General features: G+C 46.3%; 1 pseudogene; it reads right to left on the reverse strand.

Moving 5' to 3' along the window:
- Positions 1–997: 997 nt before the first annotated feature.
- On the reverse strand, positions 998–1582 carry LOC112929917 (RNA polymerase II subunit A C-terminal domain phosphatase SSU72 pseudogene; annotated as a pseudogene).
- Positions 1583–9362: the final 7780 nt, after the last annotated feature.

Genomic DNA, 9362 nt, shown 5'->3' on the forward strand with positions numbered 1-9362 from the left:
ATTATACTTATGTTATAAACTTATTTTATAAATATATTATATATAAAATATATATTTCTTATTATATCACAAGAGAAGAGGCCAAGTGTGGAAGCCTGAGAGGGTGGCCATCTGCAAGTCAGAGGGCCTCAGGGGAAAGAACGCTGCCAGCATCTTGATTTGTGACTTCCAGCCCCCACAACTATGAGAAAATTAATTCTGTTGTGTAAGCACCCCCATTCTGTACTATTTTCTTATGGCCACCCAACTAGACTAATATACCCTCAAAGCACATGTGGTAGATTTTTACCACCCCCTACCCGGCTGCCTCATATCCCCTGCTTTACCACCCTATCCTCTTCCCCCTCCACATGCCGCCTGCCCTGCCCCCCCACTACCCCCCTCCCCCTACCCTATCGCCCCTTGTCCGATGCCCGCCCTCCCCCCACCCCAGCAGCTGCCCCTTACCTCCTAGGCCAACTCTTGCCTTCCCCCAACCCTCACTGCCTCCCCCTGCGCATTCTGCCACCCCCACTCGCCCACCGTCCCCTCCACCCTCGTCTGATCCTTCCCCTCCCCCCCCCCGTTTTTTTTTACCGACAGCATATATTTAATTAGACAATTGTAGGCTCTTTTTTAATGAGATAAAGCCCAATGCTTTATCCACGGTACTTGCACGTTCAAGAAAGTTGGGGGGGACGGGGGGCGGAGGGGAAGAAATCACAACGAAAACCGCAGATGTATGGGACAGATGTACTATAAAGCACCGTTTACGTTTTTGGGGGTTAAAGGTAAATAACAGTGAATGCCCAGTCACAACTAAAACTGGGAGAGAAAAAAAAACTTGACTTCTTAATCTGGCGCTTTGGTATCTGCTCATTTCATACATCTAATTTATTGGGTGCTAGTACTCACTAGCAGACAATTGAAAGAAAAGCGAACGCAAGGAAGTTGGGAGTACAGAAGGAAAAGCCGGCCTCCTGAGTGGGGCGGGGCGCCCGACGCCCGTCCGGGCTCATCAGTAGAAGCAGACAGTGTGCAGAAAGGCTCTGCCGCTCTTTTCCTCGAACTCCTGTAGCAGCTCATCGATATCATTGTCCATATCGTCGGTGTGCTGGATGCACTGGCATAGCTCACAGATGAGGAACGCTCCCAGAGTGGCCTCTTCAAGGTTGTCTTGGATGTCAACGTTGATCACATGCACCGGCTGGCAGGTCTCCTGCTCTCTCAAAGTCAGATCTTCCACCACTTGATCGTACACTCTCTCTTCACAGGTAACAATCAGATCAAATACATCTCTGCAGCTCTGGAACCTTTCTGGGTGCGGCTTGATCCTCTTGTTTCTGTCTAGCATGTGTAATATGCCGTTCTGTGTGTAGAGATCTTTGTCTTTCCGAAGCAGGTCATTGTACATCTGATCATACGTGGTCTTGAAATCGTAAACATTTGGTTTGTCTGGCGCTGGCCCCGGGAGCTTCACATGGGTCCCTGTTCCAAAAGAGCGGACGCTGAATCCCCGCTTGTTGAGGATGTTGTGTGCCTCCATGCTTCTGTTCTGGTTGCTGGAGCACACCACCGCCACTTTCAGCGGCACCGAAGGCATAGCGGTAGCCGCCCCAAGGGCTAAACGAGACTCCCCTGGGACTCGTGCTCCACAGCTGCACTTCTTCAGGACTAAGACATGGTGATTGTGGCGTCCAGAAGTCGTGGTGCAAAGGCGGGGCTTCTGCGACGTATTGCATCAGGACGCACGTGGGTGTGACGTGAGCATGTGTGCGGTATCCCAGTGGTCACCTGCTCTGGAAGGCGATAGATTCCGAAAGATGTTTCCGGCTGAAACGTGGCTCCCGCTGTTCACAGCGCCGCGCAAAGCGTCTTTGCAGTGTCAAAGTCCTTTTATCAAGAGGTAGAATTATTTTTCTACTCTTTAAGTCTAAGCTGGCTTTGGTGACATGGGTGCGGGGGAGGGGTCTCAGTCTCAGACTCAGGAGGCCTTGCGTCTCCCGGTTTTGTTAGAGGGAATTTCCAGCTACCATGTAAGGAAGCCCAACCTATCCCGCGGCAGGGAGAGACCACTTTGAGGAGAACCAAGCCCCCCAGACACATTAGTGAATCTTGCCAACACCGTGAGGAGACAGAGGTCCAAACATCCTACTGATCCCCCAGCTAATTTGAACCACTGTAAGTCATCTGTGTGGATATTTGGGTTCTTTAGCCTTAGGCAACACCGTGTGGAGCAGAGATGATTCATACACCCACCACACCTCCCCTTGCCCCAAATTCTTGACCCATAGAGTTGTGGGAAATAAAACGATAGCTGCTTCAGGCTCCTGAATTTGGGGATGTTTTTGTTAGGCAGCAATAGCAAACTGAGATAGCCGAGACTTCCACTTGCTCCAGGGCATCCCTTCTCTGTTTTGTCCTCTGTGAATGGCTCATTTCTCTGCCAGATACATGGCCACCTAAATCAAAATAACATTTCTCAACTTTCCTTGCAGTTAGATACAGCCATATAATTATATGATCAAGTTTTGGCCAATGGAATATAAATAAAAAGGGTACCTCCAAGGTCCAGGGTAGCATTTTTTTTTTTTTTTTTGAGGCCTTGATCTTAACAATATATCAGAGTTTATTAGAGACTCTATTGTAATTGGAGAGACAAAAACACTTTGTAGGACAACCATCTTCACTTCTCCCTCACCTTTATGAGATAAGGGTTATTTTAGCACATGGTAGGAAAAAATAAGAGCAACAGCAACCAAAACAGTGTACTTCAGGCAAGGCTTCAGGATCAAAAAAAAAAAAAAAAAGTAAGTAGAAAAAGGATCTCAAAACGATATAGCATGAGAATCAGAGTAAAGGTAACCCTCAGGCAGTGTTGTTGGGAATGCAAACTGGTGTGCCCACCATGTAAAACAGTATGCAGGAGCCTCAAAAAATTTAAAATAGAAGTACTGTGTGATCCAGTAATCCTACTTCTGGGTATTTATCTGAAGAAGGTAAAAACACTAATTCAAAAAGATATCTTCGGCCCCATGTTCATTGCAACATCATTTACAATACGCAAGATATGGAAGCAACATAAGTGTCCACTGATGGATGAATGGATAAAGATGTGATGTGTATATATATCATACATACGCACACATATATACCTACACACACACACAATAGAGTATCATTCGACCATAAACAAGAATTAAATCTTGTCATTTGTAACAACATGGATGGACCTCAGGACCTCAGGGGCATGATGCTAAGTGAAATAACTCTGAGAAAGACAAACACCATATGATCTCACTTGCACATATAATCTAAAAACAAAAACACCAGGGGCGCCTGGCTGGCTTGGTCAGAAGAGCATGTGACTCTCCATCTCAGAGTTGTGAGTTCAAGCCCCATGTTGGGTATAGATATTACTTAAAAATAAAATCTTTAAAACAAACAACACTGCGAAATTCATAGTACAGATTGGTGGTTGCCAGAGGTAGGGAATGGGGGTGTGTGAAATGAGTGAGGGGGGTCAAGAGGTACAAACCCAGTTACAAAATGAATAAGTCCTAGGGATGTAGTGTACAACACGGTGATTATACTTAATAATACTGTGCTGTATATTTGAAAGTTGTTAAGAAAGTAGGTCTTAAAAGTTCCCATCACAAGAAAAACATTCTAATTATGTCTGGTGATGGATGTTGATTAGACATATTGTGGTGATCATTTCTCAATATATGCAAATACTGAACCATGTTATACACCTGAAACTAGCATGTCAGTTACACCTCAGTAAAACTAAGGTATTTTTTTTGTTTTGTTTTGTTTTGTTTTGTTTTGTTTTTATGATACAGGGAGCTCCAGTTGGAAAGACTGCCTTTATTTAACCTGCTAGTAATCTAACATTTTGAGTGCCTTGGCAAATATGTTGTGGTGAATCTTCTCACTGAAAGTTGATTTATTTATTTATTTTAAAAATTGTTTTTATTCATGAGAGACACAAAGAGAAGGCAAAGACATAGGGAGAGAGAGAAGCAGGCTCCAAGTAGGGACCCCGATGTGAGACTCGATCCAGATCCCGGGATCATGCCCTGAGCCAAAGGTAGACGCTCAACCACTGAGCCCCCCAGGAGTCCCTGAAAGTTGATTTAAATCAAGACTTGGGCCCTTTGACTTTGGGCATGGAATGCTCTCAGTGTAATAACAGGTTTGGTACTTGCATCTCCATTGCCCACTTGCAGGTTATGGTTGTGATCTTGCTGTAGTAGAAACTACTAAGATCTTTTTGCTGAATCCTGGCTCCAAATAAACAATCCTTCCAAGTATGGTAGAAAGTTGAGAGGTATGCTTAAAAGTCTGGATGAGAATGGTTGGCATAGATGCCTGCCTAGGGCTCCTCATCCTGTTAGCCACTAAGCCTGTCCATGCTTTATTTCTTAATCCTGTCACCTTCTCTTTCCCCATGACCACTTCCCTGTGTTCAGCCTTTATCATTTCTTTCCAGGGCTCCCTGACCCTGCCCTCAGTCCTGTCCCTCGAATCCATTCTCTGCTTTGCAGCCATAATGATTTCTCTAGAAAGTGTATCAGATTCATAACATTCCTGTGCTTAGAATCTTAGCAATAAAACCCTAGCAAGTCTCCCCAGTCCTTTCATAGGAAGTAGAAACCTCCTTCAGGCTCTGTATGATCTAGCACCACTTCTTTTCCCTGACTCATCCTGGTTCCTCTTCACATGCCTGCTGTGCTCCAGCCACCCTGGATGACTAGAAAACTCCTGAAGCAGTCCAGCTGTCAAAGCCTCAGGGGCTCTTGCCTCGCCTGCCTTCTAGGTAGGCCAACACTTTGCTGCCTTTGTAAGACTCAGTTTATGCATAGGACTATCTCCTTGAGGAGGCTTCTCAGATTAAGGCCTTCTTTGTGTTCCAAGCATGCCAGTCATTATACTTGTCAGGCTGTTTTCTTATGGTCAGTCTTCCTCGTAGAACTGTAAAATGCTTGATTTAAGTGTAGCACCGAAGCCAGTGCCCCGCCCCCCATACCCTATCAGCACTTATCATTTCCAGCCATTTGCAGATCTCCAGAAAGCTGCTCTAGGAGCCCTAAGGCAAGCCCTCTAAAAAACAGACAGGTACTGGTATTGGCAACAAAAGCTCACTGAGGCCAGGGGGTATTAAAAAACAGTACAGAGGTATCCGGGGAAGCCAAGAGACAGCACCAACATTGGCAACAATGATTCTTAGTAAAGAACAGGAAATTTGGGGATCCCTGGGTGGCTCAGCGGTTCAGCGCCTGCCTTTGGCCCCTGAGGCATGATCCTGGAGTCCTGGGATCGAGTCCCGCGTCGGGCTCTCCTCATGGAGCCCGCTTCTCCCTCTGCCTGTGTCTCTGCCTCTCTCTCTCTCTCTCTATATATATATGTCTATCATGAATAAATAATAAATAAAATCTTAAAAAAAAAAAAGAACAGGAAATTTCCCTGACCTCCTCACCCCTTCCAGAGCATCATGGATGCTCCCCTTCCATGGCTTCTCTCCATCTTTGTTTTTGCTGTAAGTTCTGTGGGGACAGAGACTGTGCAACTTTGTCCCTCCAGCAATCACCCAAGGCCCTGTACGTAGTCTGCCTGGATCACTGTTGCCCAAGGGACAGAAGATTGAATGTTTTGTCCAACAAGAGTATAAGCTGCAAATGCAAGGGCCAAGGTTGAAACAGCTCTCTGGGTATAAAGCAAAGGTCCGGACAGGGACTAGGGCCTCAGCTGGCTCCGGAATGATTTTTTCAAACCTGGAGCCAGTTTGGTAACCTCTCCATTAGCCACCAACTCAGCTCGAATGAGTGATGCCTTCTGAGGGTGTGAAATATTGGTAGCTATTATTAACTTTGTGTGTATGAGGATAGGGTGGGGGCTTGGGAAGCAAAGGTGCTTCTCAGCTTCCCCCCAGGAGAGCCCAGATGGTTCTAAGCTTGGAGGAGAATGGGGGCCAGAGGGAAGGGGACTTTCAGGTTAGGGAAGAAATTTCCAGTACAGAGCTGATATGATATGAAGTAGCCAGAGGAGGATTGTGGTGAGTGGATTCACCCCTGCTGTGGCAGCTGTTTGGGTACTTGATATCTTTTTAAATCTTTTGTATTTGTTTTTGAAGATTTTATTTATTTATGAGAGACACAGAGCAGCCCGGGTGGCTCAGCGGTTTAGCGCAACCTTCAGCCCAGGGTGTGATCCTGGAGACTCAGGATCGAGTCCCACATCGGGATCCCTGCATGGAGCCTGCTTCTCTCTCTGCCTGTGTCTCTGCCTCTCTCTCTCCCTCTGTGTGTCTCTCATGAATAAATAAATAGAATCTTTTTAAAAAAAAGATATTTATGAGAGATACAGAGACATAGGCAGAGGGAGAAGCAGGCTCCCTGCAAGAAGCCCAATGCGGAACTCAATCCCAGGACCCTGTGAACATGCCCTGAGCCAAAGGCAGATGCTCAACTGCTGAGCCACCCAGGTGCCCCTCTTTTTCTTTCTTTCTTTTTTTTTTTTTTAGGTCTGTTACTCTCCTGAAGCAAGAGGGCCCTGGGGACTGACTCTCGGTAATTAAAATCACATGAGATTGGTCTAAAATACCTGGAAAGTCATTATTAATTTACAGTGAAAATGCAGTCATTTATTCGTTTATTTATTCCATGCATATTTATTAAGTGCTGACCTAAGTCAGGCTGGTCGTGTATAACCCTAAAGTTTTTTCTGGAAGTTATCGTAGAGTCTTCAGGCAGGAGACAAAGACTACACCGGTTATTTTAAGAGAGAATTTATTTTATTGATTTATTTTTAAAGAGTTTATTTATTTATTTGAGAGAGAGAGAGAGAGAGAGAGAGAGAGTGAGAGATCACGAGCAAGGGGGTAGGGCAGAGGGAGAAACTGACTCCCCACAGAGCAGGGAGCCTGATGTGGGCTCCATCCCAGGACTGCGGGATCATGACCTGAGCTGAAGGCAGATGCTTAATCAACTGAGCCACTCAGGCGCCCCCTACAGAGAGAATTTAATTAGAGAATATTTAGCTAGGTATAATCGCTGAAGAACCCAAAAAGCAAAACAGGAACTCTAAGGCATCATGGAGGTAGTAATCTCAGACAGCAGCTACCACTGGTGGGGGGAAAAGGGAGAAAAATGTAGTTACTGAAACCTAGAAGCTTGGCGGGGGGAATCACATGGGGCTGAAAATCAGATGCCCCAGGAAGGGGCACCTGCCAGTGTCTGAGCTCAAAGCAGGAGAGTCTCATTGAGGTGGGACTCAGATCCCCAAAGAAGGGATGCTGGCTGGTTCTGCGGAAGTCAGAAAAAGTGCACAGTAGATTTCAGTTGCTGTTACAGGAAGGAAATGCTGTAAGAAACGGGGAGGATGCCATTCACAGGATCAGGAAGCCAACAGAAAGCCCCAGGAAGCCAACAGGAAGCCAGCAAACGCTTAGAGGAAGAAATAAGTCCCTACTTCTTCCTCTAGCTTTGAATCTTCCTCTAACCGCCCCCCCCCCACCGCCCTGGGGCAGAGCCTAGCAGGGAGCCGCTGGCTGAGCAGAAATGTGTGTAGTCCCAGCCCCAGCACCACAAAGACAGGGGTGGGGGGACACAGTATCTCAATAACCTACATCTCCAAGGAAGTTTGAGGTGAGTGAGGGTGAGCTAACCCCTTCCCCCAACCTCTCTACTAGTTCACACAAAAGCAAGTCTCTGCCCAAATTCTGTTACACGCAGACATTTATTAGGCATGTATTCATTAGCAACCAGGCACAAAAAAGTCCTTGCAACCTGTTCTGTAGGCTTGAGGGAGTCCCAGCTCTCAGCCTACCACTTGCGTAGCAGGTCCACTCAAGGCAGATGCAACATTCTAGAAGTATCAGGGAACCAGAAATTCTCCAAAACTAAAGGTCGGATCAGACCTCAGGTGCCACCTCTGAGGTGCAGGCTGGAGGCGTTGCTAGAGTCTAATAACCTCTTCATGTAAAGGCAGGGAGCATCTCGAACATATTTAAGCAAAACCATAGATCTTGAATACCTTGAATTTCACCAAGAGCCTATTTCTTGTTTTCTTTTTTTAAGATTTTATTTATTTGAGCGAGAGCGAAAGAGATCACAGAGGGAGCAGGAGAAGGAGAAGCCGACTCCCGGCTGAGTGAGGAGCCCTTCTTGGGGCTTGATCCCAGGACCCTGGGATCATGACCGAGCAGAAGGCAGATGCTTAACCGACTGAGCTACCCGGGTGCCCCACCAAGAGCCCATTTCTAACTTTCATCATGCTAATTAACAAGCCACCAATTTCATCAATGAAAACCCACTTCTGACTTTCATTTTGCTAATTAGCAAAACCTCAGGTATTGATGAAGCCCTTGTGATCTTCCATTTGGATTCGGCCTTTCAGAGGCAAAGCTAGCTGACTAGCTGGAGAGGGGATTTTTGATGAGGGGCAAAAGGTTGCCCCTGGAATGGAAGCATTAGCTAACAGTGACATAATAGCACAATGTTCAGGTACAAGTATTTCAAATACTCGTAGAAGACATCATAATAAGTTTAGTTTTTTAAAAATGTTATCTATTAATTATTTGTAAAGTAGGCTCCATACCCAATGTAGGGCTTGAACTCGTGACCCTGAGATCAAGAGTACATGCTCTACTGTCTGTGCCAGCCAGGTGCCCCATAAAAAGCTCCTTTTGTACCATGCACTGCCAGGATTTGGTAGTGGGCCAGCCACAGTCCTCACTCTGAAGAAACTCACAGCCTGGAGACAAAGAATAAAGCAGTGATTGCAGTGCATGCCAAGAGCGCCCCTGGGGGTCTGCCTGCCTGGGCTGTGCACTCTATTGTCAGCAAACCTCCCCTGTACCTTGAGTTTCCACATAAAATACAGGCTGGGGACACCTGGGTGGCTCAGTCGGTTAAGCAGCTGCCTTCAACTTGGGTCAGAATCCTGGGGTCCCGGGATGGAGCTCTGCATCAGGGAGCCTGCTTCTCCCTCTCCTTCTGCCCCAACGCCTGCTCATGTTCTCTTTCTCTCTTCCTCTATCTCTCTCAAATAAATACAATCTTTAAAAAAAAAAAATACAGGATGCCCAGTTCAATTTGCATCTCAGATCAACAATGAATAATTTTTTAGCATAAGTACTCATATTTTATTTGCTAAATCTGGCAACCCTACTTCTCGGCAAAGCGAGGACAGCCGCAGAGGGCAGAGTTTGGCTTGGTGAGCGTGAATCAGTCAAGACAGGAGGGTGAGGTAGTTTTAGGTTCTGTGCTAGAATTATCCATTTCCCTTGACCCCTGGACAAGCCCAAGCGTTTTGGAGGTCAGAGGGTTTGTTTCTCCAAGCAGTGCTCGTCCCAAGCCACATGTGGTCTCTCTGAGCTC

This window comes from Vulpes vulpes, chromosome X (genome assembly GCF_048418805.1).
Source record: "Vulpes vulpes isolate BD-2025 chromosome X, VulVul3, whole genome shotgun sequence".
NCBI classification, from domain to species: domain Eukaryota; kingdom Metazoa; phylum Chordata; class Mammalia; order Carnivora; family Canidae; genus Vulpes; species Vulpes vulpes.